Source organism: Hordeum vulgare, chromosome 4H (assembly GCF_904849725.1).
Source record: "Hordeum vulgare subsp. vulgare chromosome 4H, MorexV3_pseudomolecules_assembly, whole genome shotgun sequence".
NCBI lineage: Eukaryota > Viridiplantae > Streptophyta > Magnoliopsida > Poales > Poaceae > Hordeum > Hordeum vulgare.
The window spans coordinates 25,872,213-25,898,262 of record NC_058521.1 but is presented as its reverse complement, the minus strand read 5'-3'; the positions used below and the strand labels follow the sequence as shown (position 1 = coordinate 25,898,262).

The 26,050-nt window shown below is 43.8% G+C and overlaps 1 pseudogene; it reads right to left on the bottom strand.

Annotated features, from left to right (window-relative positions):
• Window positions 1-1,575: 1,575 nt before the first annotated feature.
• LOC123450218 lies at window positions 1,576-25,729 on the bottom strand (annotated as a pseudogene).
• Window positions 25,730-26,050: the final 321 nt, after the last annotated feature.

Genomic DNA, 26,050 nt, shown 5'->3' with positions numbered 1-26,050 from the left:
GGGTGGGGTCCGGTGCTGCAAACGTTTCTCCCCTTAATTAGCATAATAGGAAACTTTGAAGCTGTTTGAGATCGGTCGCTCCAACGTGGGCGCGAGATAGCAACCCTCCCAATCATGGTTGATAAAAGCTTATCAGGCATGGAATGTCAAACAAATTGGTATTGAGATCATGCATGTTGAGAACATCTTGTCCTATATGTTTTTCTTTGCGGGTAAAAACTTGTACTACCTCCATTCCTAAATATAAGTCTTTGCAGAGATTACACTACAAACTACATACGGATGGAGTATGTCTATATACATTTATATGTAGTTTATCGTTTAATCTTTAAAAAGACTTGTATTTAGGAACGGAGGGAGTATTACTCAAATAGCGTCATTTTTACAATCCGCGTTACAAAGATTTACTACCTCTGACAGTCTGGAACCTAACCAAACTGCTGTTCTACTTTCAGTTCTAACATACATAGCCAATAAATCACTAACCAAATTCTGGCTATGGTTGATATAAGTAATACATGTCATATACGGAGAGGCAAAAGATATTTGATCTCAGCAATCAATGATGTAAACACTTATCTGTCTATATCCTTCTACTTGAGCACGTTCACTGCTGATAGCGAGTCCAATTCCACACAAATAGGCAATTCTGATCTCCGAATGACAATGAATATTCCCTCCATACAAGCACACAACTCTGCTTCTTGTCCTATACGTTAATGAAGAAAAGATAAGTTTAATTTCATATGAAGTATTTTAATAACCTGAAGATAAATATGAATTCATTCACAATCAGCTTTACACAAATTAATTTGTGTACTCCTTGTTAATTTGTGTACTCCTTGTTCGGGATCTGTAATGAACATATTATTACACAAATTAATTTACCAACATAGTGCACAAAACAGACAATCAAATTCTAAATGTCGTCCCACATGCTAATAATTATAAATACATGTATGTTGTTCAATCCATCTATGATATACAATCCTATTGTACAAACAATAGCATAAGTTTTGGGTTAACCACATAGTAGTACATAGCCATCTACAAAATCAGGAGAGGAAGGTACCTTCTGTACCTGCACAAGGAAAATCTTGAGACAGACTCTATGCTGCCTGGATGGGAGAATCTTGTGATGGAGATTGGGAGGAGGTAGCCGAGGAGTTCTCAAATGGCGATACGTCAAGTTATAAAATGGCATGTTATAAAGACAAAGAATAATTAAATGCACGAGATCTGATCAAAATACTGCCCTAATTTGTATCCATGCCTCTTGTCATCAAGTCCTATGGCTGAATGATCATCAATTTACTGAATCCTCATGCTAATTACAAAATACATCATATGCTAGTATTAGAATTTAAAATATATTCCATAACAGTTGAGCATGAAAATCTGAAAATAGTAAAGATGATTGCTTGTAGCTTGCTTACCCAATGGTACATGCTTGAGGCTTCCCAGCCTCTCATTGAAGATTGGCTTGCAGTTATTGCCAGTATTTCACTCCCTAGCATTAGCCACAACATCAGCAGAACATCAACAAATCATAGTTGATACAGCGGAGGTCAACAGTCAGTGCCCATCAGCAGCTAGCAAGCACGCACACAAGTACAGAACAAATACACAGACAGACACACCAAGCACGAACGCCCACACAAGCACACACACAACCAGCACACATGCACTCGACAGCAAGCACACACAGAATGAGCCATAGCAGGCCAGCAAGAGCGGGAGGACCAGACATCACCGAAAAGAGAGCACAGATTGGGAAGGGCCCGAGTAGGATACCTTGCTGGTGACAGCCAACAGGCGGCGGCGGCGGCGAACACTCCAAGCGGCGGCGGGACAAGTCGACGGAGCGGCGAGGGAAGTCCAGATGGCCACGACAGAATCCAGGCAGCGGCGGTGGTGGTAGCAACGCGGCGGCGCACTCGTGCGGTCGCACCTGGATCCTCGATCCAATCTGCTGGACAACAAACTGCGCGAAAGTGCTAGCTGTTTAGGGTTACGAGAGTGGTGGAGTGGGCTTCTACTGGGCTCCCGTGTCGTCGGAGTGTCGGTGCCGTCCCGGCGGCGTATCGATATTTTATTTCTTTTGTTTTAAATCGGAAACTACGATACTCCAAGGATACGCGTATCGCTGCCGTATCAGGCGTATCGCCGTATGGCTGACGTACAGGATGGGGATACACAGATTTTACACGTATCGATGCTTCGGAGGGCACCTGGACGCCGGGGACGTTCTTGGCGGGCACCTTGACGCCGGACCTGACGCCTATGCGGAGCACGTCCACGAGCAACCGCTCGTTGCAGCACTGGTTGGCGAAGCAGGGCCACGTCAGCGCCGGCACGCCGTGTGAGATGGCCTCCAGCGTCGCGTTCCAGCCGCAGTGCGTGAGAAAGCCGCCCACCGCCGGGTGCGACAGGATGGTCACCTGCGGCGCCCACCCGCGCACGAGGAGGCCCCTGCCCTTGACGCGCAACTCGAACCCCTCGTCGTCGAGCAGCGCCTTCACGGCGAGGTCGGTCTTGGCCGGTTGGCCCTTTTGGTGGCCCAGACGAACGGCCGCCCCGACGCCTCGATACCGCGCGTGAGCTCGGCGAGCTGCTTCGCTGGCAGCTGCGCGATGCTGCCGAAGCTGATGTACAGCACGGACGCCGGTGGCCGGGCGTCGAGCCATGAGACGACGTGGCTGACATCGACGTCGGCGCGGTTGCCGCGGCTGGCCATGGCATCGGCGTCTTTGACCAAGATGCCGGAGGCGCACGTCGGCCCGATGGCCCACGTCCTCTTGCCGAGCGCCGCCGCGTACACGTCGAGGAAGATGCCCTCGACGCCGTGGAACGTGTTGACCAGCAGGCCATCGGCGGTGGCCTCGGCGTCGAGAACGTCGCGTTGCTCCTTCTCCGCGCCGGGGTGCTGGAAGAAGCCCCGGAACGTGGCCGTGTTCCCGATGGCCCGCACCGAGAAGTCCGGCACCTCGAACTTTTTTTCTTGCGTGATTGGAAGTTTCGTTGGTGGAGTATGTTCACCCAATTGTAATTGCTAAGTACACCCAACAGACGGTGGATTAACGAGGGCTATTAGATTAAGATCTGTGAGATTAATCGTGGGGTGCTGATTGGTTGTTTTTTGTGTGGGGCGTTTGATGGGGTGTCTGTAGTCTAATTCTTGTTCGATTGTTTAATAGTAGTATAGATAGAAAACTTATAGGAAATGAGATGACATGTATGTTAAATTCTATGTATAGGATTAGAAAAAGAGATGTCATTTGTTTCACATGATAGTTTTTTTTTGTCGTTAAATTCTATGTATTAAGGACAGTAAAACTGCACCTAATCCCTGCCCTCTCAGCGATTAGACGTTTTTGACCGTTGGATTAGCTAATTAGGAGTTTCTCGCCGTTGGATTACGTCCTTTCTGAAGCTGATCCGCGCAGTCTTTTTTATTTAGCCCGTCTGTCCTGTGGGCTGCTGCTCGAGGGGCCAAAACCAAGGCTTCTGGTGCATTGGGCCTTACAGCAACCCATTCAAAGGAGTCTCGCTGATCCAGCCCATGCGTGCGATGCGGGTGACACGGGTGGCTTGATCCAGCCGAGAGATCGATGCTTCATCTGATTGAAACTGCTTCGCTCAAACATCAACGAGGCATTTACACTTCAGTTTCTATTCACACATTCGGTACTACTGCTCCCTCGTTTTTCTCGTTTGTGACACGGTACACCGCTCCCAAGTTGCTTCGTTGCTAAGCTTTTTTGCATTGACTGCACCTAATCCCTGCACTCTCATCAGCGATTAGACGTTTTCAGCCGTCCATTTTCACGATCTGAGATTTCTGGCTGTCAGATTTCACGTTTAAATGGATCTGATCCGCAGTCAGCTTAATCTAGCCCAGCTGTCCTGTGGGCTGTTGCACCAGGGGCCGAAACCCATGCCTCTGGTGCATTGGACCTTCTGCCAGCCCATTCGAAGGAAGCTCGGCGACCGTGTGCCTATCCACTCCCGAACCCGATCGGGTGACCGTCATATCGCTAACCCTAAGGTTGTTCGTAATGGAAGTATCATAGGTAGTATCATGCATGCCAACAAGGCAATCTCAATGAGGTGACATAGAATTAAATGAAGGAAGAGAGAGTTGAGTATCATATCATGATACCGTATCATATTAAATGATATGCTACTATGTGTCTTGCATGTTAATAAATGAACTACTCTATGATAGTAATATATGATAATATGCATTACGGATGTGGTATGATAGACTAGTATCATGCATATAGACTAAAAGAGATGTCAATTGTTTCACATGATAGTTTTTTTTCGTTGAGTCTAGTCTCATACTTTATTTTTCTTTCAAATGTAGAGGATAGGAACCAATCCTATGTGGGAACATGAATCAATTTCTATGAATCATACGGCTTTAAAGGAAGAAATCCTACAAAAACTCTATCCTGTGAAATTTCTATCAAATTCCTACAAAACAAAAGACCTAAATCGTGTCGTGAGACTTTGGTCTAACCGACCGAAGCCTCCATAAGAAATACTATAATGATCCAGTATGTCATTGATGCATAATAAAATGATATCACATAAAATATCCATAATTACCGAGTAACAATTAACACCTTATGATGACCATCATGGCCAAAGAATTATCTCTAACAAAACTTCCAGTTGAAAACCATAAAAAGTGTAAAATTCGTTCAGTTCAGTTTATTTTTTGTATGGTTTTTCAGTTAGGTTTTAATGCATAAAATGACTTGATACTCATAGTGGTTTTGTAAAATCATTTGCAAAAACAGTCTGTGGAACTAAAATAATAGTGAAGCTGTGAGATAGGTTATCACTTGTGACCCTACCGGTCAATCTTCATTCACCAACTTCATGTTCGGGAACGAAGCATGAAAAAAAATTCCTACGAACATCCAAGATCTATCTATAGAGATGCATAGCAACGAGAGGAAGGAGTGTGTCTACGTACCCGCGTAGACCGTTAACCGGAAGCATACATTATGCGGTTAATGTATTTGTATTTTTCACGACCCGATCCGATCGAGTGTCGAACGGACGACACCTCCGTGTTCAGCACACGTGCATCTCGATGACATCTCCGCCTCCTTGGTCCATCAAGCGAAGACAAAGAATTAGATGCGATCTCGACCAACACGACGGCATGATGGAGATAATGTTGGAGCACTGCTAGTAGGGCTTCGCCAAGCGCCTCCGACACTGTGAACAAGGAAGAACTCGGGAAGACATGATAGGGGAGTATTTATTATTGCCACTAGGGCATAATTTCAAAACTTCGATCCTCGTTGAATCCAAGATCCGGTATCATCATGATCCAATTCTATATCACAATTCAAATCCAATATCATAATCCGAATCCAATACCATAACCCAAATCCAGTATCATAATCCAAGATATCTAGTTTATGGCACCACAAACATTTCCCTCTATTTACTTTGAAAACCATTTGTAAAACAGAAACCATCTACAATCTTCATGTGGCCTCCACTCAATCTTCATTCTCTCCATGTGGGAGCTCTAGAAACATCGAAATGCGGTAGTTTATTATGTTGCCTCCTGATAATTGTGTTCTGCGTTGAATTTTTCCCGAAGAGGAGGGGATGATGCAGCACAGTAGAGATAAGTATTTTCCTTAGTGAGAATCAAGATTATCGAACCAATAGGAGAACCATGTATTTTTTCCGGCATCAGTGGGTACACATAAAAGAGCACACACTTGCACCCAACACGGTTAAGAGGGCTGTCAATCCCCTTGAACTCGTTACTTGCAATAAGCAGTGTAGAGGGATAGTTCGATAAATATAAAAATAGAAAATAAATGAAAAGTAAATAATGACAGCAAGGTATTAAGAGCGTTTGGAAATATATTTGTGAATAGACCCGGGCCATAGTTTTCGTTAGAGGCTTCTCTCTCGTAGAAAGCATACAATGGATAAATAAATTACTATTGGGTAATTGATAGAAAAGCGCATAGTTATGCAACATTTATCCATGGCAATGATCATTACATATATGCATCGCATCCGTAAGCAATTAGACCGACTCCTCCTGCATCTACTACTATTACTTCACCCATCGACCGCTATCCAGCATGCATCTAGAGTATTAAGTAAAAACAGAGTAATGCTTGAAGGATGATGACATGATGTAGACAAAGTAAATCCAATTAATATGAATGAACCCCATCGTTTTATCCTTAGTTTCAACAATACAGTATGTGTCATATCCCTTCTGTCACTCGGATTGAGATCCGCAAGATTAAACCCACTACAACGCACCTCTCCCGGTGAAGATAAATCAATCTAGTTGGCCAAACCAAATCAATAGATCAGAAAGAATTATGAAGCTATCATAATCGTGCATATATATGAAAGACCAGCAAGGAACTCAATATAATCTCATGAATAATCTGACAATAACACACAATTCATCGAATCCCAATAAAGACATCGCACAAGAGTGATTACATAACATAGATCACTGCGGGAATCACGGTGATCATGGCAACAAAGAACATATAGAGAGATATGCATCTAGGTACTAACTACGAACCCATAGGTGTGCTGAAATACTCACACATCACCATGTGAGCAACAAGGTTGATGTAGAGGCCCTCTGTGATCGACCCCCCTCCAACAGGGCACCGAAACAAGGCTCCAGATGGGCACACGGTGGAACAGAGATTTGTGGCGGTGGAAAAAATATTTGGGAGGCTCTCTAGGTTTTTTGGGATATCAGAGAATTTATAGGTGAGAGAACGAGGCTGAAGGAGTTGGGAGGTGGCCCCAAGCCATCAGGGTGCGACCACCCCCTAGGCGTGCCCTGTTGGCTTTGGGGTACCCTGTGTGTCCTTCGATCTTCCTTCGAAGTTTTCAGGTCCTTATTTTGTCCAGAAAAAAATCATCAAAAAGTTCCGGGGTATTTAGACTTCGTTTGGTATAGTATTCTTGAAAAGCCAAAAACATACAGAAAACAGCAGGTGGCACTTGGCACTGAGTTAGTTGGTTAGTGCTTAAAAATAATATGAATCAGCAAGTAAATGCTTAAAAAGTATCCTAGAATGATAATATAATAGGATGACACAATAAAAATGATAGATACGTTGGAGACGTATCACCTCCCGTTATGTTCAAACCGTACTATCCCATATCACTAAAGACAGACGAGCATAGCACCTGATGGGAACCTTAAAAGGGAAGGTAGATTGATGCTTGTGATATGCGTTGGGTTTTCCGTGAAGAGGAACGAGTTATTGTAGCACAATGCGGGTAAGTATTTCCCTCAATTAAGAAACCAAGGTTTATTGAACAAAAATAAATATCAATCCTCAACCGTCTTCAGTGGCTGCACACAAAAGAGCAAAGAACTTGCACCCAACGCGGGCAAGAGAGTTGTTAATCCCCTTAATCTCGTTATTTGCAAGCGAATGAGGTGTTTAGATAATTGTAGATAGTTGTGACTTACAAAATAAAATAAATGACAAATAATAACAACGAGCAAATTATAAGTTTTTTGAATATATAACTAAATAGACCTGGGGATCATAGTGTTCTCTAGTGGCATCTCTCATGAAAGCAACGTATGGTGGGTAAACAAATTATTCTTGAGCAATTGATAGAACAACACATAGTTATGCGATTTTCATGGCAATGATCACGTGTATATAGGGATCACATCCATAAGCAAATAGGTCGACTCCTGCCTGCACCTACTACTATTACTCCATCCATCGACCGCTATCCAGCATGCATCTAGAGTATTAAGTAAAACAAAGTAATGTTTGGGGAACGATGACATGATGTAGACAAAGTAAACTCAATCAATATGAATAAACCATATTGTTTTATCCTCAATGGCGGCAACACAAAGAGGCATCTTGTCTCCATGTGTCACTCAGATATAGATATTCGCCAGGTTGAACCCACTAGAATGCACATCTACCACTAAAGAAATATCAAACTCTTGGCAAAAGCAATTCAATAGATCGGATAGATTTACGAAGCTATGATTATCATGCAAATAAGAATCATAAAACTAAGAGAAGATTCAAATACTTTTCATGAATAATCTAAACATAAACCCATAATTCATTGGATGCCAACAAACACACCATATGAACGAATTACATTGGATAAATCAAAGCGAAGATGTGATGATCGTTGTATTGAAGATCCAGAGAGAGGGAAATATCCATATAGATACTAACTACAGACCCGTATATCTGTGATGAACTACTCACACATCATCACGAGGACAACAAGGTTGATGAAGAGGCCTTGTGTGATCGATCCTCCCTCCGACAGAGTGCCAGAACGGAGCTCCAGATGGGGTCACCATGGAACATAGAATTATGGCGGTGTAAAAAGTGTTTCGTGGAAATATTTAGGGTTTCTCGAATTTTGGGAAATTTATAGGCCATAGAACGAGGCAAGAGGGGCCACAGGTAGGCGACAAGGCATCAGGGAATGACCGCACCCTATTGCGTTGTGGGCTCCTCGTGGGGCACAAGGTCTCCTCCGATGCTTCCAGTTCTACTTTTGGTCGAGAAAAAAATCATAAAAAAGTTTTGTGGCAATTGGACTTCGTTTGGTACCGAAAACTTAAAAAAGAAAAACATGCAGAAAACAACATATGGCACTAGGCACTAGGTTAGTAGGTTAGTGCTCAAAAATAACATAAATTGATGCATTATGACCCAAAAAGTATCTTAAGATGATAATATAACAACATGGAACAATAAAAAATTGTAGATACGTTGGAGATGTATCAAGCATCCCCAACCTTAATTCTTGCTCGTCCTCGAGTAGGTAAATGATAAAAACATAATTTTCGATGTGGCATACTATCCAATATTTGCATGTATGCTCATTAAGAAATGATGAATTAGTAACAAAATCATCAATATTTCAAAGTATACGATCCTAAAAGAATATTTACCCCATTAATCTTTCATATTAGCAAATCATGGTTCCGTCTTCGCCACATTAATACAAATGTTAAGCACCATGGTGTCCAAGTCAAGCAATTGGATCATACTTTTTAAAAGTGAATCAACCTTTTATTATCCACGCAATACATGAGCGTGGGCCATGGACATAACATATGGTGGAATAGATAATGGCGATAGATATCAAATGGGTAAAAATGGACAAGATAGTCTCACATCAACTAGGCGTACCAACGGGCTATGGAGATGCCCATCGATAGATGTCAATGCAAGGAATAGGGATTGTGAGGCAAATGATGCACTAGAGCTATAAGTGTACGAAAGCTCAAATAAAGCTAAGTGGGGTGTGCATCCTATTGGAAATATGCCCTAGAGGCAATAATAAACTGGTTATTATTATATTCCCTTGTTCATGACAATCGTTTATTATCCATGCTAGAATTGTATTGATTGGAAACTCAAATACATGTGTGGATACATAGACAACACACTGTCCTAGTGAGCCTCTAGTTGACTAGCTCGTTGATCAAAGATGGTCAAGGTTTCCTGGCCATAGACAAGTGTTGTCACTTGATAATGGGATCACATCATTAGGAGAATGATGTGATGGACAAGACCCAAACGATGAACGTACCATATGATCGTGTCAGTTTATTGCTACTATTTTGTGCATGTCAATATATCTGTTCCTTTGAACATGCGACCATGCAACTCCCGGACATCGGAGGAATACCTTGTGTGTATCAAACTTCACAACGTAACTGGGTGACTATAAAGGTGCTCTACAAGTATCTCCGAAGGTGTCTGTTGGGTTGGCGTGGATCAAGACTGGGAGGTATCTCGGGGCCCATTCGGTAATACAACATCACAATAAGCCTTGCAAGCAATGTGACTAAGGAGTTAGTCACGGGATCTTGTATTATGGAACGAGTAAAGAGACTTGCCGGTAACGAGATTGAACTAGGTATAGAGATACCGACGATCGAATCTCGGGCAAGTAACATACCGAAGGACAAAGGGAACACATACGGGATTAACTGAATCCTTGACATAGAGGTTCAACCGATAAAGATCTTCGTAGAATATGTAGGAGTCAATATGGGCATCCACGTCCCGCTATTGGTTGTTGACCGGACAGTGTCTCAGGTCATGTCTCCATAGTTCTCGAACTCGCATGGTCTACACACTTAAGGTTCGGTGACGTTTCTGTATAGTTGAATTATTGATGTTGGTAACCGAAGGTTGTTCGAAGTCCCAGATGAGATCCCACACGTCACAAGGGTTTCCGTAATGGTACGAAGACGAAGATTGATATATAGGAAGTATCCATTTGGCTTCCGGAAGGTTTTCAGGCATTACCGGTAATGTATTGAGAGTGACGAATGGGTTCCGGAGTTCTACCGGGATGGGCCACCCACCCGGGAGAGAACCAAAGAGTTAGTGGACTGGTGGCCATCCCAAAGAGGCTATTTCGGCCAAGGGAGAAAAGGGAGGAACGGCCAAAACCGAATTGGGAAGGAGGACTCCTTCCAAGTTGTGTTGGAGGAGGACTCCTCCCTATCCTCTTGGGTCGGAAGAACCCTAGGGCCTTTCCCTAGGGCACCACCCCTCGCCTCCCTCCTATATATAGTGGAGGTGAGAGAGCCTTTTGGGACCTCAAGCCAAGGCGCAACCCTCTCTCCTTCAATCACTTCGTGACACCCCATAGCCAGTTCGGTATGGTATGGCGAAGCCCTGCCGGAGTAGCTCCACCATCATCGCCGCCACGCCGTCGTGCCGCTAGAGAATTCAGCTACCTCTTCATCTCTCTTGCTGGATCAAGAAGGCGGAGATCGTCATCAATCTTCACGTGTGCTGAACGTGGAGGTGCCGTCCGTTTGGCACTAGATCGGGATGGACCGTGATGGGATCGCGGGACGGATCGTGATGAGATCGCGACACGGGCTGCGATTTGAATCGCCAAGATGTTGCACTACATCTACCGCGTTATATATGCTTCCGCTTAGCGATCTAGAAGGGTATGTAGACGCACTCTCCCCTCTCGTAGATGATCATCACCATGGATAGGTCTTGCGTGTGTGTAGGAAACTTTTGTTTCCCATGCAATGTTCCCCAACAGTGGTATGAGGGCTAGGTTTATGCGTAGATGATATCTTGAGTAGAACACAAAGGAGTTTGTGGGCGTCGATGTTCAATTTGCTGCCCTCCTTAGTCTTTTCTTGATTCAGCGGTATTGGTGGATTGAAGTGGCCCGGACCAACATTACTCGTACGCTTTCGAGAGACCGGTTTCATCGACTAAAATGCAACTTGTTGCATAAATATGACTGGCGGGTATGTGTTTCTTCAACTTTAGTTGAATTGGATTTTACCGAGGCGGTCCTTGGAGAAGGTTAAATAGCAATTTGCATATCATCGTTGTGGCTTTGCGTAAGTAAGATGCGATCATACTAGATACCCATATCAGCCACGTAAAATATGCAACAACAAATTAGAGGACATCTAACTTGTTTTTGCAGGGTATGCATGTGATGTGATATGGCCAAAGACATGACATGGTATATTGGACGTATGAGATGATCATGTTGTAATAGTTAAAATATCGACTTGCACATCGATGCTACAGCAACCGGCACGAGCCATAGGGTTGTCTTTAATTACTTTGCGCTTGGAGATGCTTTGCTTTATCGCTAGTAGTAACAGCATAGTTAGCGCGACAACCTTGATGGCAACACAATGATGGAGATCATGGTGTGGCGCCGGTGATGACGGAGATCATGCCGATGCTTTGATGATGGAGATCAAGAAGCACAAGTTCATGGCCATATCGTGTCACTTATGATTTGCATGTGATGTTAATCCTTTTATGCACCTTGTTTTGCTTAGGACAATAGTATCATTATAAGGTGACCCCTCACTAAAATTTCAAGACAAAATTGTGTTCTCTTCGACTGTGCACCGTTGCGACAGTTCGTCGTTTCGAGACACCACGTGATGATCGGGTGTGATAGACTCTATGTTCACATACAACAGGTGCAAAACAGTTGCACACACGAAACACTCGGGTTAAACTTGACGAGCCTAGCATGTGCAGACATGGCCTCGGAACATAGGAGACCGAAAGGTCGAGCATGAGTCATATAGTAGATATGATCAACATGGAGATGTTCACCATTGAAGCTAATCTCAACTCACGTGATGATTGGACTTGAGTTAGTGAATTTGCATCATGTACCACTCGAATAACCTGTGGGATGTCAATTTGAGTGGGAGTTCTTAAGTGATATGATTAATTGAACTCATTATCATGAACATAGTCAAAATGTCTTTGCAAATTATGTTGTAGCTTGCGATGTAGCTCTACTGTTTTTGATATGTTTCTAGAGAAAACTTAGTTGAAAGATGATAGTAGTGATTATGCGGACTGGGTCCATCAACTGAGGATTGTCCTCATTGTTGCACGGAAGGCTTATGTCCTTAATGCACCGCTAGGTGTGCTAAACCCCGAGCGTCGTCTGTAGATGTTGTGAACATCTCACATACATGTTTTGATGACTACATGATAGTTCAGTGTGTAATGCTTAAACGGCTTAGAATTGAGGCACCGAAGACGTTTCGAACGTCACGGAACATATGAGATGTTCCAAGACATGAAATTGGGATTTCAGGCTCGTGCCTGTGTTGAGAGGTAAAAGACCTCCGACAAGATTATTTGCCTACAAAGTAAGGGAGAAAAACTCAATCATTGAGCATGTGCTTAGATTGTCTGGGTACTACAATCGCTTGAATCGAGTGGGACATTATCTTCCAGATAAGATAGTGATTGGCATAGTTCTCCAAAGTCACTGCCACCAAGCTACAGAGCTTCGTGATGAACTATAACATATCAGGGATGGAAATGATGATCCTTGGGTTATTCGCGATGTTTGACACCGCGAAAGTAGAAATCAAGTAGGAGCATGAATTGTTGATGGTTAGTGAAACCACTAGTTTCGAGAAGGGAAAGGGCAAGGAGGGATACTTCATGAATGGCAAACGAGTTGCCACTCTAGTAAAGAAACCCAAGGTTGAACCCAAACACGAGACTAAGTGCTTCTATTATGAGGGGAATGATCACTGAAGCAGAACTACCCTAGTTACTTGGTAGATGAGAAGGCTAGCATAGTCGACAAAACTATATTGAATATACATGATATTGATGTGTACTTTACTAGTACTCCTATTAGCACTAGGGTATTAGATACCGGTTCGGTTGCTAAATGTTAGTAACTCGAAATAAAATCTACGGGATAAACGAAGACTAGCTAAAGGCGAGGTGACGATATGTGTTGGAAGTGTTTCCAAGGTTGATGTGATCACCATCGCATGCTCCCTATACTTTCGAGATTAGTGTTGAACCTAAATGGTGTTTAGTGTTTGTATTGAGCATGAACATAATTGGATTGTGTTTATTGCAATACGTTTATTCATTTAAAGAGAATAATGGTTATTCTGTTTACTTGAATAATAGCTTCAATGGTCTTGCACCTAAAATGAATGGTTTATTGAATCTCAATCGTAGTGATACGCATGTTCATAATATTGATGCCAAAAGATACAAAGTAGTAATGATAGTACCACTTACTTGTGGCACTGACGCTTTAGTCATATTGCTATAAAACACATGAAGAAGCTCCATGCTGATGGATCTTTGGACTCACTCTTTTTGAATCGTTTGAGACATGCGAACCATGCCTATTGGTGTAAACGCATGAAGAAACTCCATGCAGATGGATTGTTTAGACTCACTTGATTATGAATCACTTGAGACATGCAAATCATGCCACATGGGCAAGATGACTAAAGACCTTGTTTTCGGTGAGATGGAACGAGCAAGTGACTTGTTGGAAATAATACATTTTGATGTATGCAGTCCAATGAGTGCTGAGGCAAGCAATGGATATCCTTATGTTATTACTTCACTGATGATTTGAGTAGATACCAGTATATCCGCTTCATGAATTACAAGTCTGAAATATTGAAAAGTTCAAGCAATTTCAGAATGAAGTTGAAGACCGTCGTGACAAGAGCATGAATGTCTACGATATGATCGTAGAGATGAATATCTAAGTTGCGAGTTTGGTACACATTTAAGACAATGTGGAAATTGTTTCACAACTAATGCCACCTGGTACACCATAGTGTGATGGTGTGTCCGAACGTCATAGCCGCACCCTATTGGATATGGTGCATACTATGATGTCTCTTATCGAATTACCACTATCGCTTTTGGGTTAGGCATTAGAGAAAACCGCATTCACTTTAAAATAGGGCAGCACGTAATTTCGTTGAGATGACACCATATGAACTATGGTTTAGAGAAACCTAAGCTGTCGTTTCTTAAAAATTTGGGGTTGCGACGCTTATGTGAAAAAGTTTCAGCCTGATAAGCTCGAACCCAAAGTGGATAAATGCATCTTCATAGGATACCCAAAACAGTTGGGAATACCTACTATCTTAGATGCGAAAGCTAAGTGTTTATTTCCAGAAAAGGGTCCTTTCTCGAGAAAAGGTTTCTCTTGAAATAATTGAGTGGGAGGATGGTGGAACTTGATGAGGTTATTGAACCGTCACTTCAACTAGTGTGTAGCAGGGCACAGGAAGTTGTTCCTCTAGCGCCTACACCAATTGAAGCGGAAGCTGATGATAGTGATCATGAAGCTTCGAATCAAGTTACTACAAACCTCGTAGGTCGACAAGGTCACGTACTACTCCAGAGTAGTATGGTAACCCTGTCTTGAATGTCATGTTGTTGGACAACAATGAACCTACGAGCTATGGAGAAGCGATGGTGGGCCTGGATTCCGACAATGGCTCGACGCCATGAAATCCGAGGTAGGATCCATGTATGAAAACAAAGTGTAGACTTGGGAAGAACTACTTGATGGTCGTAAGGCTGTTAGGTATAGATGGATCTTTAAAAGGAAGGTGGACGATGATGGTAACTGTCACCATTAAGAAAGCTCGACTTGTCGCAAAGATATTTCCGACAAGTTCAAAGAGTTGACTATGATGAGAATTTCTCACTCGTAGCGATGCTAAAAGTCTGTTAGAATTATGATAGCAGTTGCTGCATTATTTGTGAAATCTTGTAGATAGGATGTCAAAACATTGTTTCCTCGACGGTTTCCTTGAGAAAAGGTTGTATGCGATACAACCAGAAGGTTTTGTCGATCCTAAAGGATGCTAACAAGTATGCAAGCTCCAGCGATCCTTCTAAGGAGTTGGAATATGTGATGATCAAAGCTTTTGGATTTATACAAAGTTTATGAGAAACTTGTATTTCCAAGGAAGTGAGTGGGAGCACTATAGAATTTCTGATAAGTATATGTGGTTGGCATATTGTTGATCGGAAATAATGTAGAATTTCTAAAAAGCATAAAGGGTTGTTTGAAAGGAGTTTTTCAAAGGAAAACCTGGACTGAGCTACTTGAACATTGAGCATCAAGATCTATAGAGATAGATCAAAACGCTTAATAGAACTTTCACATAAATACATACCGTGACAAGATTTTGAAGGAGTTCAAAATAGATCAGTCAAGAAAGAGTTCTTGGCTGTGTTATAAGGTGTGAGTATTGAGTAAGACTCAAAACCCGAGCACGATAGAAGAAAGAGAAAGGACGAAGGTCGTCCCCTATGCATTAGCCATAGGATCTATAGTATGCTATGTTGTGTACCGCACCTGATGTGTGCCTTGCCATGAATCTGTCAATGGGTAAAAAAGTGATCCAGGAATGGATTACTGGACAACAGCCAAAAGTTATCCTTATTAACTAGGAATTAAGTACTTTTTTCTTGATTATGGAGGTGATAAAAGAGTTCGTCGTAAAGGGTTACGTCAATGCAAGCTTTGACACTAATCCGAATAACTCTGAGTAGTAAACCGAATTCGTATATTGGAGCAGTCATTTGGAATAGCTCCAAATGGCACGTGGTAGCAGCATCTACAGGATGACATAGAGATTTGTAAAGCGCACACGGATCTGAAAGATTCCTACCCGTTGACTAAAAACCTCTCTCACAAGCAAGATATGATCAAACCCCATGGGTGTTAGATTCATTACAATCAGATAGTGATGTGAACTAGATTATTGACTCTAGTGCAAGTGGGAGACTGTTGGAAATATGCCCTAGAGGCAATAATAAATTGGTTATTATTATATTTCCTTGTTCAGGATAATCGTTTATTATCCATGCTAGAATTGTATTGATTGGAAACTCAAATACATGTGTGGATACATAGACAACACACTGTCCCTAGTGAGCCTCTAGTTTACTAGCTCGTTGATCAAAGATGGTCAAGGTTTCCTAGCCATAGACAAGTGTTGTCACTTGATAACGAGATCACATCATTAGGAGAATGTTGTGATGGACAAGACCCGAACGATGAACGTAGCACATGATCATGTCAGTTTATTGCTACTTTTTTCTGCATGTCAATGTATCTATTCCTATGACCATGAGATCATGCAACTCCCGGACAACGGAGGAATACCTTGTGTGTATCAAACATCACAACATAACTGGGTGACTATAAAGGTGCTCTACAGGTATCTACGAAGGTGTCTGTTGGGTTGGCGTCCATCAAGACTGGGATTTGTCACTCCATGTGATGGAGAAGTATCTCGGGCCCCACTCGGTAATACAACATCATGCTACTTCTTGAGCTTGCGTTGTTTTTTCCCTTGAAGAGGAAAGGGTGATGTAGCAAAGTAGCAATAAGTATTTCCCTCAGTTTGAGAACCAAGGTATCAATCCAGTAGGAGTATCAAGATGAGGCACCAATGAATCTACGCAAAACAAACAAACTTGCACCCAACGCGATAAAGGGGTTGTCAATCCCTTCACGATTATTTGCAAGGTGAGATCTGAAGGTGAAAAGTGCAACAAAGTATTTTTGTAGATCTAAATATATGATGTGAAGTAGACCCGGGGGCCATAGTGTTCACTAGAGGCTTCTCTGATGATAGCAAGTATTACGGTGGGTGAACGAATTACTGTCGAGCAATTGATAGAATCGCGCAAAGTCATGACGATATCAAAGGCAATGATCATACATATATGCATCACGTCCGAGACAAGTAGACCGATACTTTCTGCATCTACTACTATTACTCCACACATTGATCGCTATCCAGCATGCATCTAGTGTATTAAGTTCATAACAAACGGAGTAACGCCTTAAGCAAGATGACATGATGTAGAGGGGTAAATTCATGAAACATGATATAAACCCCATCTTTTTACCCTTGATGGCAACAACATGAAGCATGCCTCGCTACCCTTTCTGTCACTGGGTGAGGACACCACACGGTATGAACCCAAAACCAATCACTTCTCCTATTGCAAGAATTATAGATCAAGTTGGCCAAACGAAACCCATAACTCGAAGAGAATTACAAGGATACGAAATCATGCATATAAGATATCAGAGGAGACTCAAATAATATTCATAGATAATCTGATCATAAATCCACAATTCATCGGATCTCGACAAACACACCGCAAAACAAAGTTACATCGGATAGATCTCCATGAAGATCATGGAGAACTTCGTATTGAGGATCCAAGAGAGAGAAGAAGCCATCTAGCTACTAGCTATGGACCCTAAAGTCTGTGGTGAACTACTCACGCATCATCGGAGAGGCAATGGTGTTGATGAAGAAACCCTCCGTGTCCGAATCCCCCTCCGGCAGGGCACCAGAATGGTCCCCAGACGGGATCTTGCGAAGACAGAAGCTTGCGGCGGCGGAAAAGTATTTTCGTGGCTCTCTTCTTTGGTTTCATGATTTTCGAGAATTTATAGGCGCAAGAGGTAGGGCAAAGGAGGCGCATGGGGCCCACAAGCATGCTAGGCGCGCCTAGGGGGCTTGTGACCTCCCACGAGGTCTCCTGCCTTGGTTCTCAAGTCCTCTGTGTATCTTCTGTTATGGAAAAAATCACCCCGCGGGTTTTATTCCGTTTGGACTCCGTTTAATATTCTTTTGTGAAAAAGGTCAAAAACAAGGAAAAAACAGAAACTGCCACTGGGCACTGAGTTAATAGGTTAGTCCCAAAAATGATATAAAATAGCATATTTATGCATATAAAACATCCGAAGTTGATGATATCCAATATGTAATCTTTTGCATGTATGCTCATTAAGAAATGATGAATTAACAAAGATCAACATAGTAATAATTATAAGCACAAACAACAAAATCAACAATATTTCAAAGTATACGATCCTAAAAGAATGTTTACCCCCATTAATCTTTCATATTAGCAAAGCATGGCTCCGTCTTCACCATATTAATACAAATGTTAAGCACCATGGTGTCCAAGTCATGTAATTGGATCATACTTCCTAAAAGTGAATCAACTTTTTATTCTTCACACAATACATGAGTGTGGGCCATTGATACGTCTCCAACGTATCTATAATTTTTGATGGTTTCATGTTATTATCTTGTCAAACTTTGGATGTTTTGTATGCCTTTTATATCTTTTTTGGGACTAACTTATTAACTCAGTGCCAAGTGTGAGTTGCTGGTTTTTCCATGTTTTTGACCCCTTTCAGAGGAGGATTTTAAACGCAGTCCAAACGGAACGAAACTTCCAAAAAGATTTTTTTTCCGAAACAGAAGAAGATCGGGAAGCCTCAGAATCAGGGCAGGGGGCCAACAGGGACCCCACAAGCTCCCTAGCCGCGGCCCCCTGCCCTAGACAGTACTTCTTCTCTCTCTAAAATCCTAGAAAGAATCAGGAGATCATCAAAAGTACTTTTCCGCCGCCGCAAGCTTCTGTCTCCGCAAGATCCCATATGGGGCACGTTCTGGTGCCGTGCCGGAGGGGGGATTCGGATACGGAGGGCTTCTTCATCAACACCATGACCTCTCCGATGATGCGTGAGTAGTTCACCATAGACCTACGGGTCCATAGCTAGTAGTTAGATGGCTTCTTCTCTCTCTGGGATCTTCAATACAAAGTTCTCCATGATCTTCATGGAGATCTATCCGATGTAATCTTCTTTTGCGGTGTGTTTGTCGAGATCCGATGAATTGTGGATTTATGATCAGATTATCTATGAATCTTATTTGAGTTTCTTTTTATCTCTCTTATGCATGATTTCATATCCTTGTAATTCTCTTCGAGTTGTAGGTTTTGTTTGGTCAACTAGATCTATGATTCTTTCAATGGGAGAAGTGCTTGGTTTTGAGTTCATACCGTGTGGTGACCTCACCCAGTGACAGAAGGGGTAGCGAGGCACACATCATGTTGTTGCCATCAAGGGTAAAAAGATGGGGTTTTCATCATTGGTCTGAGTTTATCCCTCTACATCATGTCATCTTGCTTAAGGCGTTACTCTGTTCATCATGAACTCAATACACTAGATGCATGCTGGATAGCGGTCGATGTGTGGAGTAATAGTAGTAGATGCAGAAAGTATCGGTCTACTTGTCTCGGACGTGATGCCTATATGTATGATCATTGACTTAGATATCATCATGACTTTGCGCGGTTCTATCAATTGCTCGACAATAATTTCTTCACCCACCGTAATATTTGCTATTTTGAGAGAAGCCTCTAGTGAACACTATGGCCCCCGGGTCTACTCCACACCATATTTTCAGCCTTACTCTTTTTCTTCGTTGCACTTTCCGCCTTTAGATCTCACTTTGCAATCAATCTTGAAGGGATTGACAACCCCTTTATAGCGCTGGGTGCAAGCTCTTTTGTGTTTGTGCACGTACTCTGGACTTGACGAGAATCTCCTACTGGATTGATACCTTGGTTCTCAAACTGAGGGAAATACTTACTGCTCCTGTGCTGCATCACCCTTTCCTCTTCAAGGGAAAAACCAACGCAAGCAAGTCTCCATCAACGTGTCAAATTCTGGCGCCGTTGTTTGAGAAGTAGCAGCCATGGACATACACTACTAGGGAAAACCATACTAGTACCGCTGGTTATATTAGTAGCACTAGCGCTGGTCCACGCGCTACTGCTATCGCGGTACAGCTAAAAACTAGTAGTAGCGCAGATACAGGCAGCGCTACTGGTAAGTTTAGTAGCAGCGCTTGATCACACAAAGCGCCGCTGCTAATATTTTCCAACGCTACTGCTAACGTTTACTACCAGAATGCATCATCATCGACAATATTAGGAGTATTCAGAATGCATCATCACATAACAGCTCATATAACTCATACTTATTTAACTCATATAACTCATACTCATTTAACAATTCATATAACTCATATTCATATAACTCATACTCATACAACTCATACTCGTATAACTCATACTCATATAGCTCATACTCATATAACTCATATTCATATAACTCATACTCATATAGCTCATACTCATATAGCTCATACTTATATAACTCATACTCATGTAGCTCATATTCATATAACTCATACTCATATAGCTCATATTCATATAACTCATACCCATATAACTCATACTAATAATCCAGCTCACGCCTCACGGTGCAGGCGGTGGCAACCCAAAGATAAGGAACCGTCACCGGATCATAGCTCGGGTGATGTCCCTGGAGAACTTGTCAGGTATTGGAGAACCTGGCATCCAACGCAGCCATGTAGCGATGGATGTGCTCGTCCTCCTCCCTGACACGACGATGTACCACCTCCGTGGGGGTTGGCTCCCTCGTCACCGATAATGGCCCACGCGGCCGCCACCAAAGAAGCTCCGGGTCAACAATGAGACCCGGATTCCGCACCAAGGTGCGGCCCCCGGAAGGTAGCACTTCCCAGTGCCAACCCGGCGGAGCCCAGTCCCGCACATGCTGGCGCCTATCAAGCAGGTGGCCGCCACCTAGTCGACGACGAGGATGGGGGATGGGCATCGTCGACGTCGAGACAAATTCCTCTGAATTTTTTAGCTCATGTTTAATGTTTGAACCGAATATTACATGGCAACATCATATGACAAATTAACCAAGTTCATATGACAAAAACTAATTAGCTCATGTTCAGGGGATCAACACTCATGAAAACATCATGTGATAAATTAACCAAATATGATTGTGCATGTTTGCAAGTTTGAGGTAGTATGAACTAGAGGGGAGCGAGAGCGTGGTAGTACAGTGCGAGGGTGACGTCGGAGATGGCCGGGGCGACGTCGGAGGTGGCTGGAGGCGGCGGCGCTAACCCTGGGAGAATGACATAAATAGAAATTAAACAATAAGAAATTAGTTGTCAAATATTTTTAAATAAGCAACATAAATTACTTAATAAATATGGTTGAGGAACTTAAATAAACGACATATGATGGACACTCTTCTCTCATGTATGGTGGACACTCCCTCACCGATTTTTCGACCGTCGATGATGGTCGCTACTCCTACTTCCCCTAGTGCATAACAAATATCTAACACAAGGAGAAGAAGGAGAAGCGACCCCCACGACAACAGTCGGCATTCTTCTTCTCACATATATGGTGGACACTCCCTCACCGATTTTTCGACCGTCGATGATGGTCGCTACTCCTACTTCCCCTAGTACATAACAAATATCTAGCACAAGGAGAAGAAGGAGAAGCGACCCCCACGACATCAGTCGACATTCTTCTTCTCTCATATATGGTGGACACTCCCTCACCGATTTTTCGACCGTCGATGATGGTCGTTACTCCTACTTCCCCTAGTGCAGAACAAATATCCAGCACAAGGAGAAGAAGTAGAAACGACCCCCACGACAATAGTCGACATTCTTCTTCTCTCATATATGGTGGACACTCCCTCACCAATTAAACTATTTATAGTAAGCACTTACTAAATAAAATATTTCTAATAAACACTTACTACATTATACTTATATTAAAATATAAGGTAGCACAAGGAAATAAACAAAGAAATATGACATGTTCATTCTAGCAACTATCCTAAATCAAAATGTTGCATATCAACTAAACCCTAGAAACTATCCTCAATCAAAATGTTGCATATCAACTAAACCCTAGATACTATCTTAAATCAAAATGTTGCATATCAACTAAACCCTAGCAACTATGCTAAATCAAAATGTTGCATATCAACTAAACCCTAGAAACTATCCTAAATCAAAATGTTGCATATCAACTAAACCCTAAAATCATACTACAAACTATTAACTAAATCAGAATGCATTAAATCATACTACAAACTATTAACTAAATCAGAATGCATGTTGCATATCAACAAGAAAATACGAACTAGCCTACTAAATCAAAATGTAGCAGGGAGGAGGGGTTGTGGATGGAGGAAGGAGGAGGGAGAAGGAGGGGTGACTGAAGGAGGGAGGAGGAAGGAGGGCGGAGGAGGAAGGCAGAGCGAGGAGGGGCCGGCTGGCGGCGAATGGAGGAGTGGAGGGAGGACGGAGGAGGTGAGGCGGGGAGGAGGGAGGAAGGGGAGGTGACGGCGGCAGAGGGAGGAGGAGTAGGCGGCGGCGGCGAGCGACGGGGGGCTGAGATTGAGCGGTGATGTCCCACAAGCGTATGGGATCGCAACCGTTTTTGAGGGTAGAGTATTCAACCCAAATTTATTGATTCGCTCACAAGGAGAAGCTAAAGGATATTCTCAAGTATTAGCAGCTGAGTTGTCAATTCAACCACACCTGAAAGATTAGTGTCTGCAAGCAAAGTATCAGTAGCAAGGTAGTATGATAGCAACGACACCAGAAAAAGCTTTGACAATCCCCGGCAAAGGCGCTAGAAAAAGCCTTGTTGATGAGATGTTAGCGCCAACAAAGTCTTGCAACAAGTAACAACAGAGTAGCAAGGAACAGTAGTAGCAGCAGCAGCAAACTAACAAGTAACAGCAGTAGCAACAGCAGCAAAGTGATAGCAGTAGCAAAGTGACAACAGTAGCAACAATAGTAGCAAAGTGGCCCAATCCCTCTTGTAGCAAGGGACAAGCCTAGGCAAAGTAACATAGCGAGGACCAGTAGTAAAAGACTCGTAGGCAGTGGATCGGTGATGGATGAGTGTGACGGATGTGATTCATCATGTAACAGCTATAACACGGAGAGATATGTAACTAGCTCCCGTTCATCGATCTAATGTAGGCATGTATTCCGTATGTAGTCATACGTGCTTAGGGAAAAGAACTTGCATGACATCTATTGTCCATCCCTCCCGTGGCAGCGGCGTCCTAATGGAAACTACGGGATATTAAGGTTCTCCTTTTAATAAAGAACGGGACCAACACATTAACACGCGGTGGATACATGAACTCCTCATACTATGGTCATCTCCGGGAGTGGTTCCGGCTATTGTCACTCCGGGGTTGCCGGGTCATAACACATAGTAGGTGACTACCACTTGCAAGATAGGATCTAAAACACACATATATTGGCGACAACATAATAGGTTCAGATCTGAAATCATGGCACTCGGGCCCTAGTGAAAAGCATTAAGCATAGTCAAGTAGTAGCAACATCAATCTAAAACATAGTGGATACTAGGGATCAATCCCCGTCAAGAACTAACTGGATTACATGATATATCTCATCCCACTCATCACCGTCCAGCAAGCCTACGATGAGATTACTCACGAACGATGAAGAGCATTATGGAATTGTCGATGGAGAAAGGTTGATGATGACGATGGCGACGATTTCCCCTCTCCGGAGCCCGAAACGGACTCCAGATCTGCCCTCTAGATGAAGAACAGGATGTGGCGGCGCCTCCGTATCGCAAAACGCGATGAAACCTTCTCTCTGATTTTTTTTCCAGGCAAAACGGAAGATATAGAACTGAGATTGGGGGCGGTGGTGCCACGTGGGCCCCACAAGCCTGCACAGCGCGAACCTAGGGGGTGGCCGCGGCCTGTGGGCTTGTGGCCCAGTGGCACGCCCCCTCACGTGGATCTTTGCGCAGGTATTTTTCTTTTATTCTAGAAAAAATCTCCGTAAATTTTCAGGACATTCCGAGAACTTTTATTTCTGCACAAAAACAACACCATGGCAATTCTGCTGAAAACAGCGTCAGTCCGGGTTAGTTCCATTCAAATCATGCAAATTAGAGTCCAAAACAAGGGCAAAAGAGTTCGGAAAAGTAGATACGACGGAGACGTATCAACTCCCCCAAGCTTAAAGCCTTGCTTGTCCTCAAACAACTCAGTTGACAAACTGAAGAGACAAAAGAAAAACTTTGACGAACTCTGTTTGATCTTGTTGTTGCAACTATGTCTAACTCATAACCAGAATTTCAGCAACATCACAAGCAAACCACATAAGCAAATGACATCTAGGTCTCACGGTAAACTCATATCAAAGGCATAATCAACTAGCGAGCAAATAATAATAAGCCTCAAGTGTCGACACTTCAATCAAAACAACATGATGCAGTACGAATAGATGGTATCTTGCTAGCTCTTTCTGAGAACGCAAAACATAAATGTAGAGCACCTTCAAAGACCAAGGGCTGACTAAACATTGTAATTCTTGGCAATGAAGATCCAGTCATAGTCATACTCAACACAGTTAAAAGCAAAGCATAAAAATGACAGAGGTGCTCTCTAATTGGTGCTTTTGTAAGAGGAGGATGACTCAACAGGAACATAAATAGATTCCCCTTCTATTCCGTTTTCGTCGTGTGTCTATTTTCTTTTGTTGCATCATCATCGCATCATTCGCATCATCTGCATTGCATCGGCATCTCCGTTGCCGCCAGTTTTCAAAAGTTGCATCCGTTGGTAGTTGCCGGTTATCGTCGTTGTCCGTTCTGAGCCCGACCGCACTCGCACGCGCCCGCGACATCGTCAAACCCTATTTTTAAAAAAAGTGTGCGTAAAACTTTCTCTGATCGAGTTGAGATTTGACGTGCGGTGTTATTTGATTATAGCTAGGCCGCCTGTCGAATTTCGTCGCGATCGGAGTCCGTCTGGTATCCGATCGGTCGACCGTAGCAGCACCCTAATCGGTCTACCGTCGGACGTCTCTCGGTGTTTTAAAAAATCACTGTCGCGCCGCCCGTTTTCCCTCTCGTCTCCGGTAAATCACTCTATGCGACCGCATACCCGTTCCCACGTGCGGAATCGTTCGAATCCGACCCCGCGGTTGGAACCGGGTCGAAATTTCGCTAAACCTAGCCCCCCATTTGTCTATATATAGTTCCCCGTGCATTTTAGACAGCCTCTCCCTAATCCCTCCTCGTTTTCGGTGCCACCCCACCGAACCCTAGCCTCCCTGTCTCCCTCCTCCAGCCGTCGGCCCGCCCAGGCCCGAACCAAGCCCGTCGAAGCCCATCTGGGCCCGACCCCGAGTTCCCTGGCCGCACCTCCCATGGCAGCCTCGAGCTCGCCCCGGCCCTCCTCCGTGCCTCTGCTCCACCTTCGGCCGCCACTCGCCGGAGAGCTGAGGCGGCCGCCTCCCCAAGCCGCCGCCGCCCCGATCTCCATGGCGACGCCTCCCGTGGAGCCGTCGTCGCGCCCGAACCTGCGAGCCCCACCTCCTGCAGCCGTCAGCCGCCGCCCTTGCCCAGATCCGGTGGCCGCGGACCGGATCCGGCACTCCCCCGCGCCACCTCGGCCCCCGGCGCTTCCAGAGCCAGCCGCCGCCACTCCTGCAGCGCTCGAGCACGAGTAGCGACAGGAGGACGACGATCGAGCGTTCCAGCGCTCCCGCCTGGGCCTCCTCGCCCCGTCCCGGGCCTCCCCCGCGTGCGGCCCGCAGCCGGCCTCCCCGCCCAGCGCCTCGGTCCGCTAGCAGCCTCCCCCGCATGGGCCGGCCCATCCGGCGCCGACCGGCCGCCCCCCCCTCTGCAGCAACGGGGCCAGGCCCAAGGTGAGCGCTCCTTTTTTTCTCCCCCCTGTCTCTATGCACCGCCTGAGCACATTTTAGTTAGGTTGCACCCCTATTGAGCCCATTAGTATTTAGGAATTTTGGAATAAATTAAATTCCAGAAATTAGACGTATAATAAAACGTCTGTAACTTTTAAACCGTTAGTCGGTTTGCGACGTGTAATATTTGGTTTTGGGGTAGTTTTGCGAGTAGAATACAATTTCATAACTTGCATATTTGTTTGACACCGTTTAGCGTGC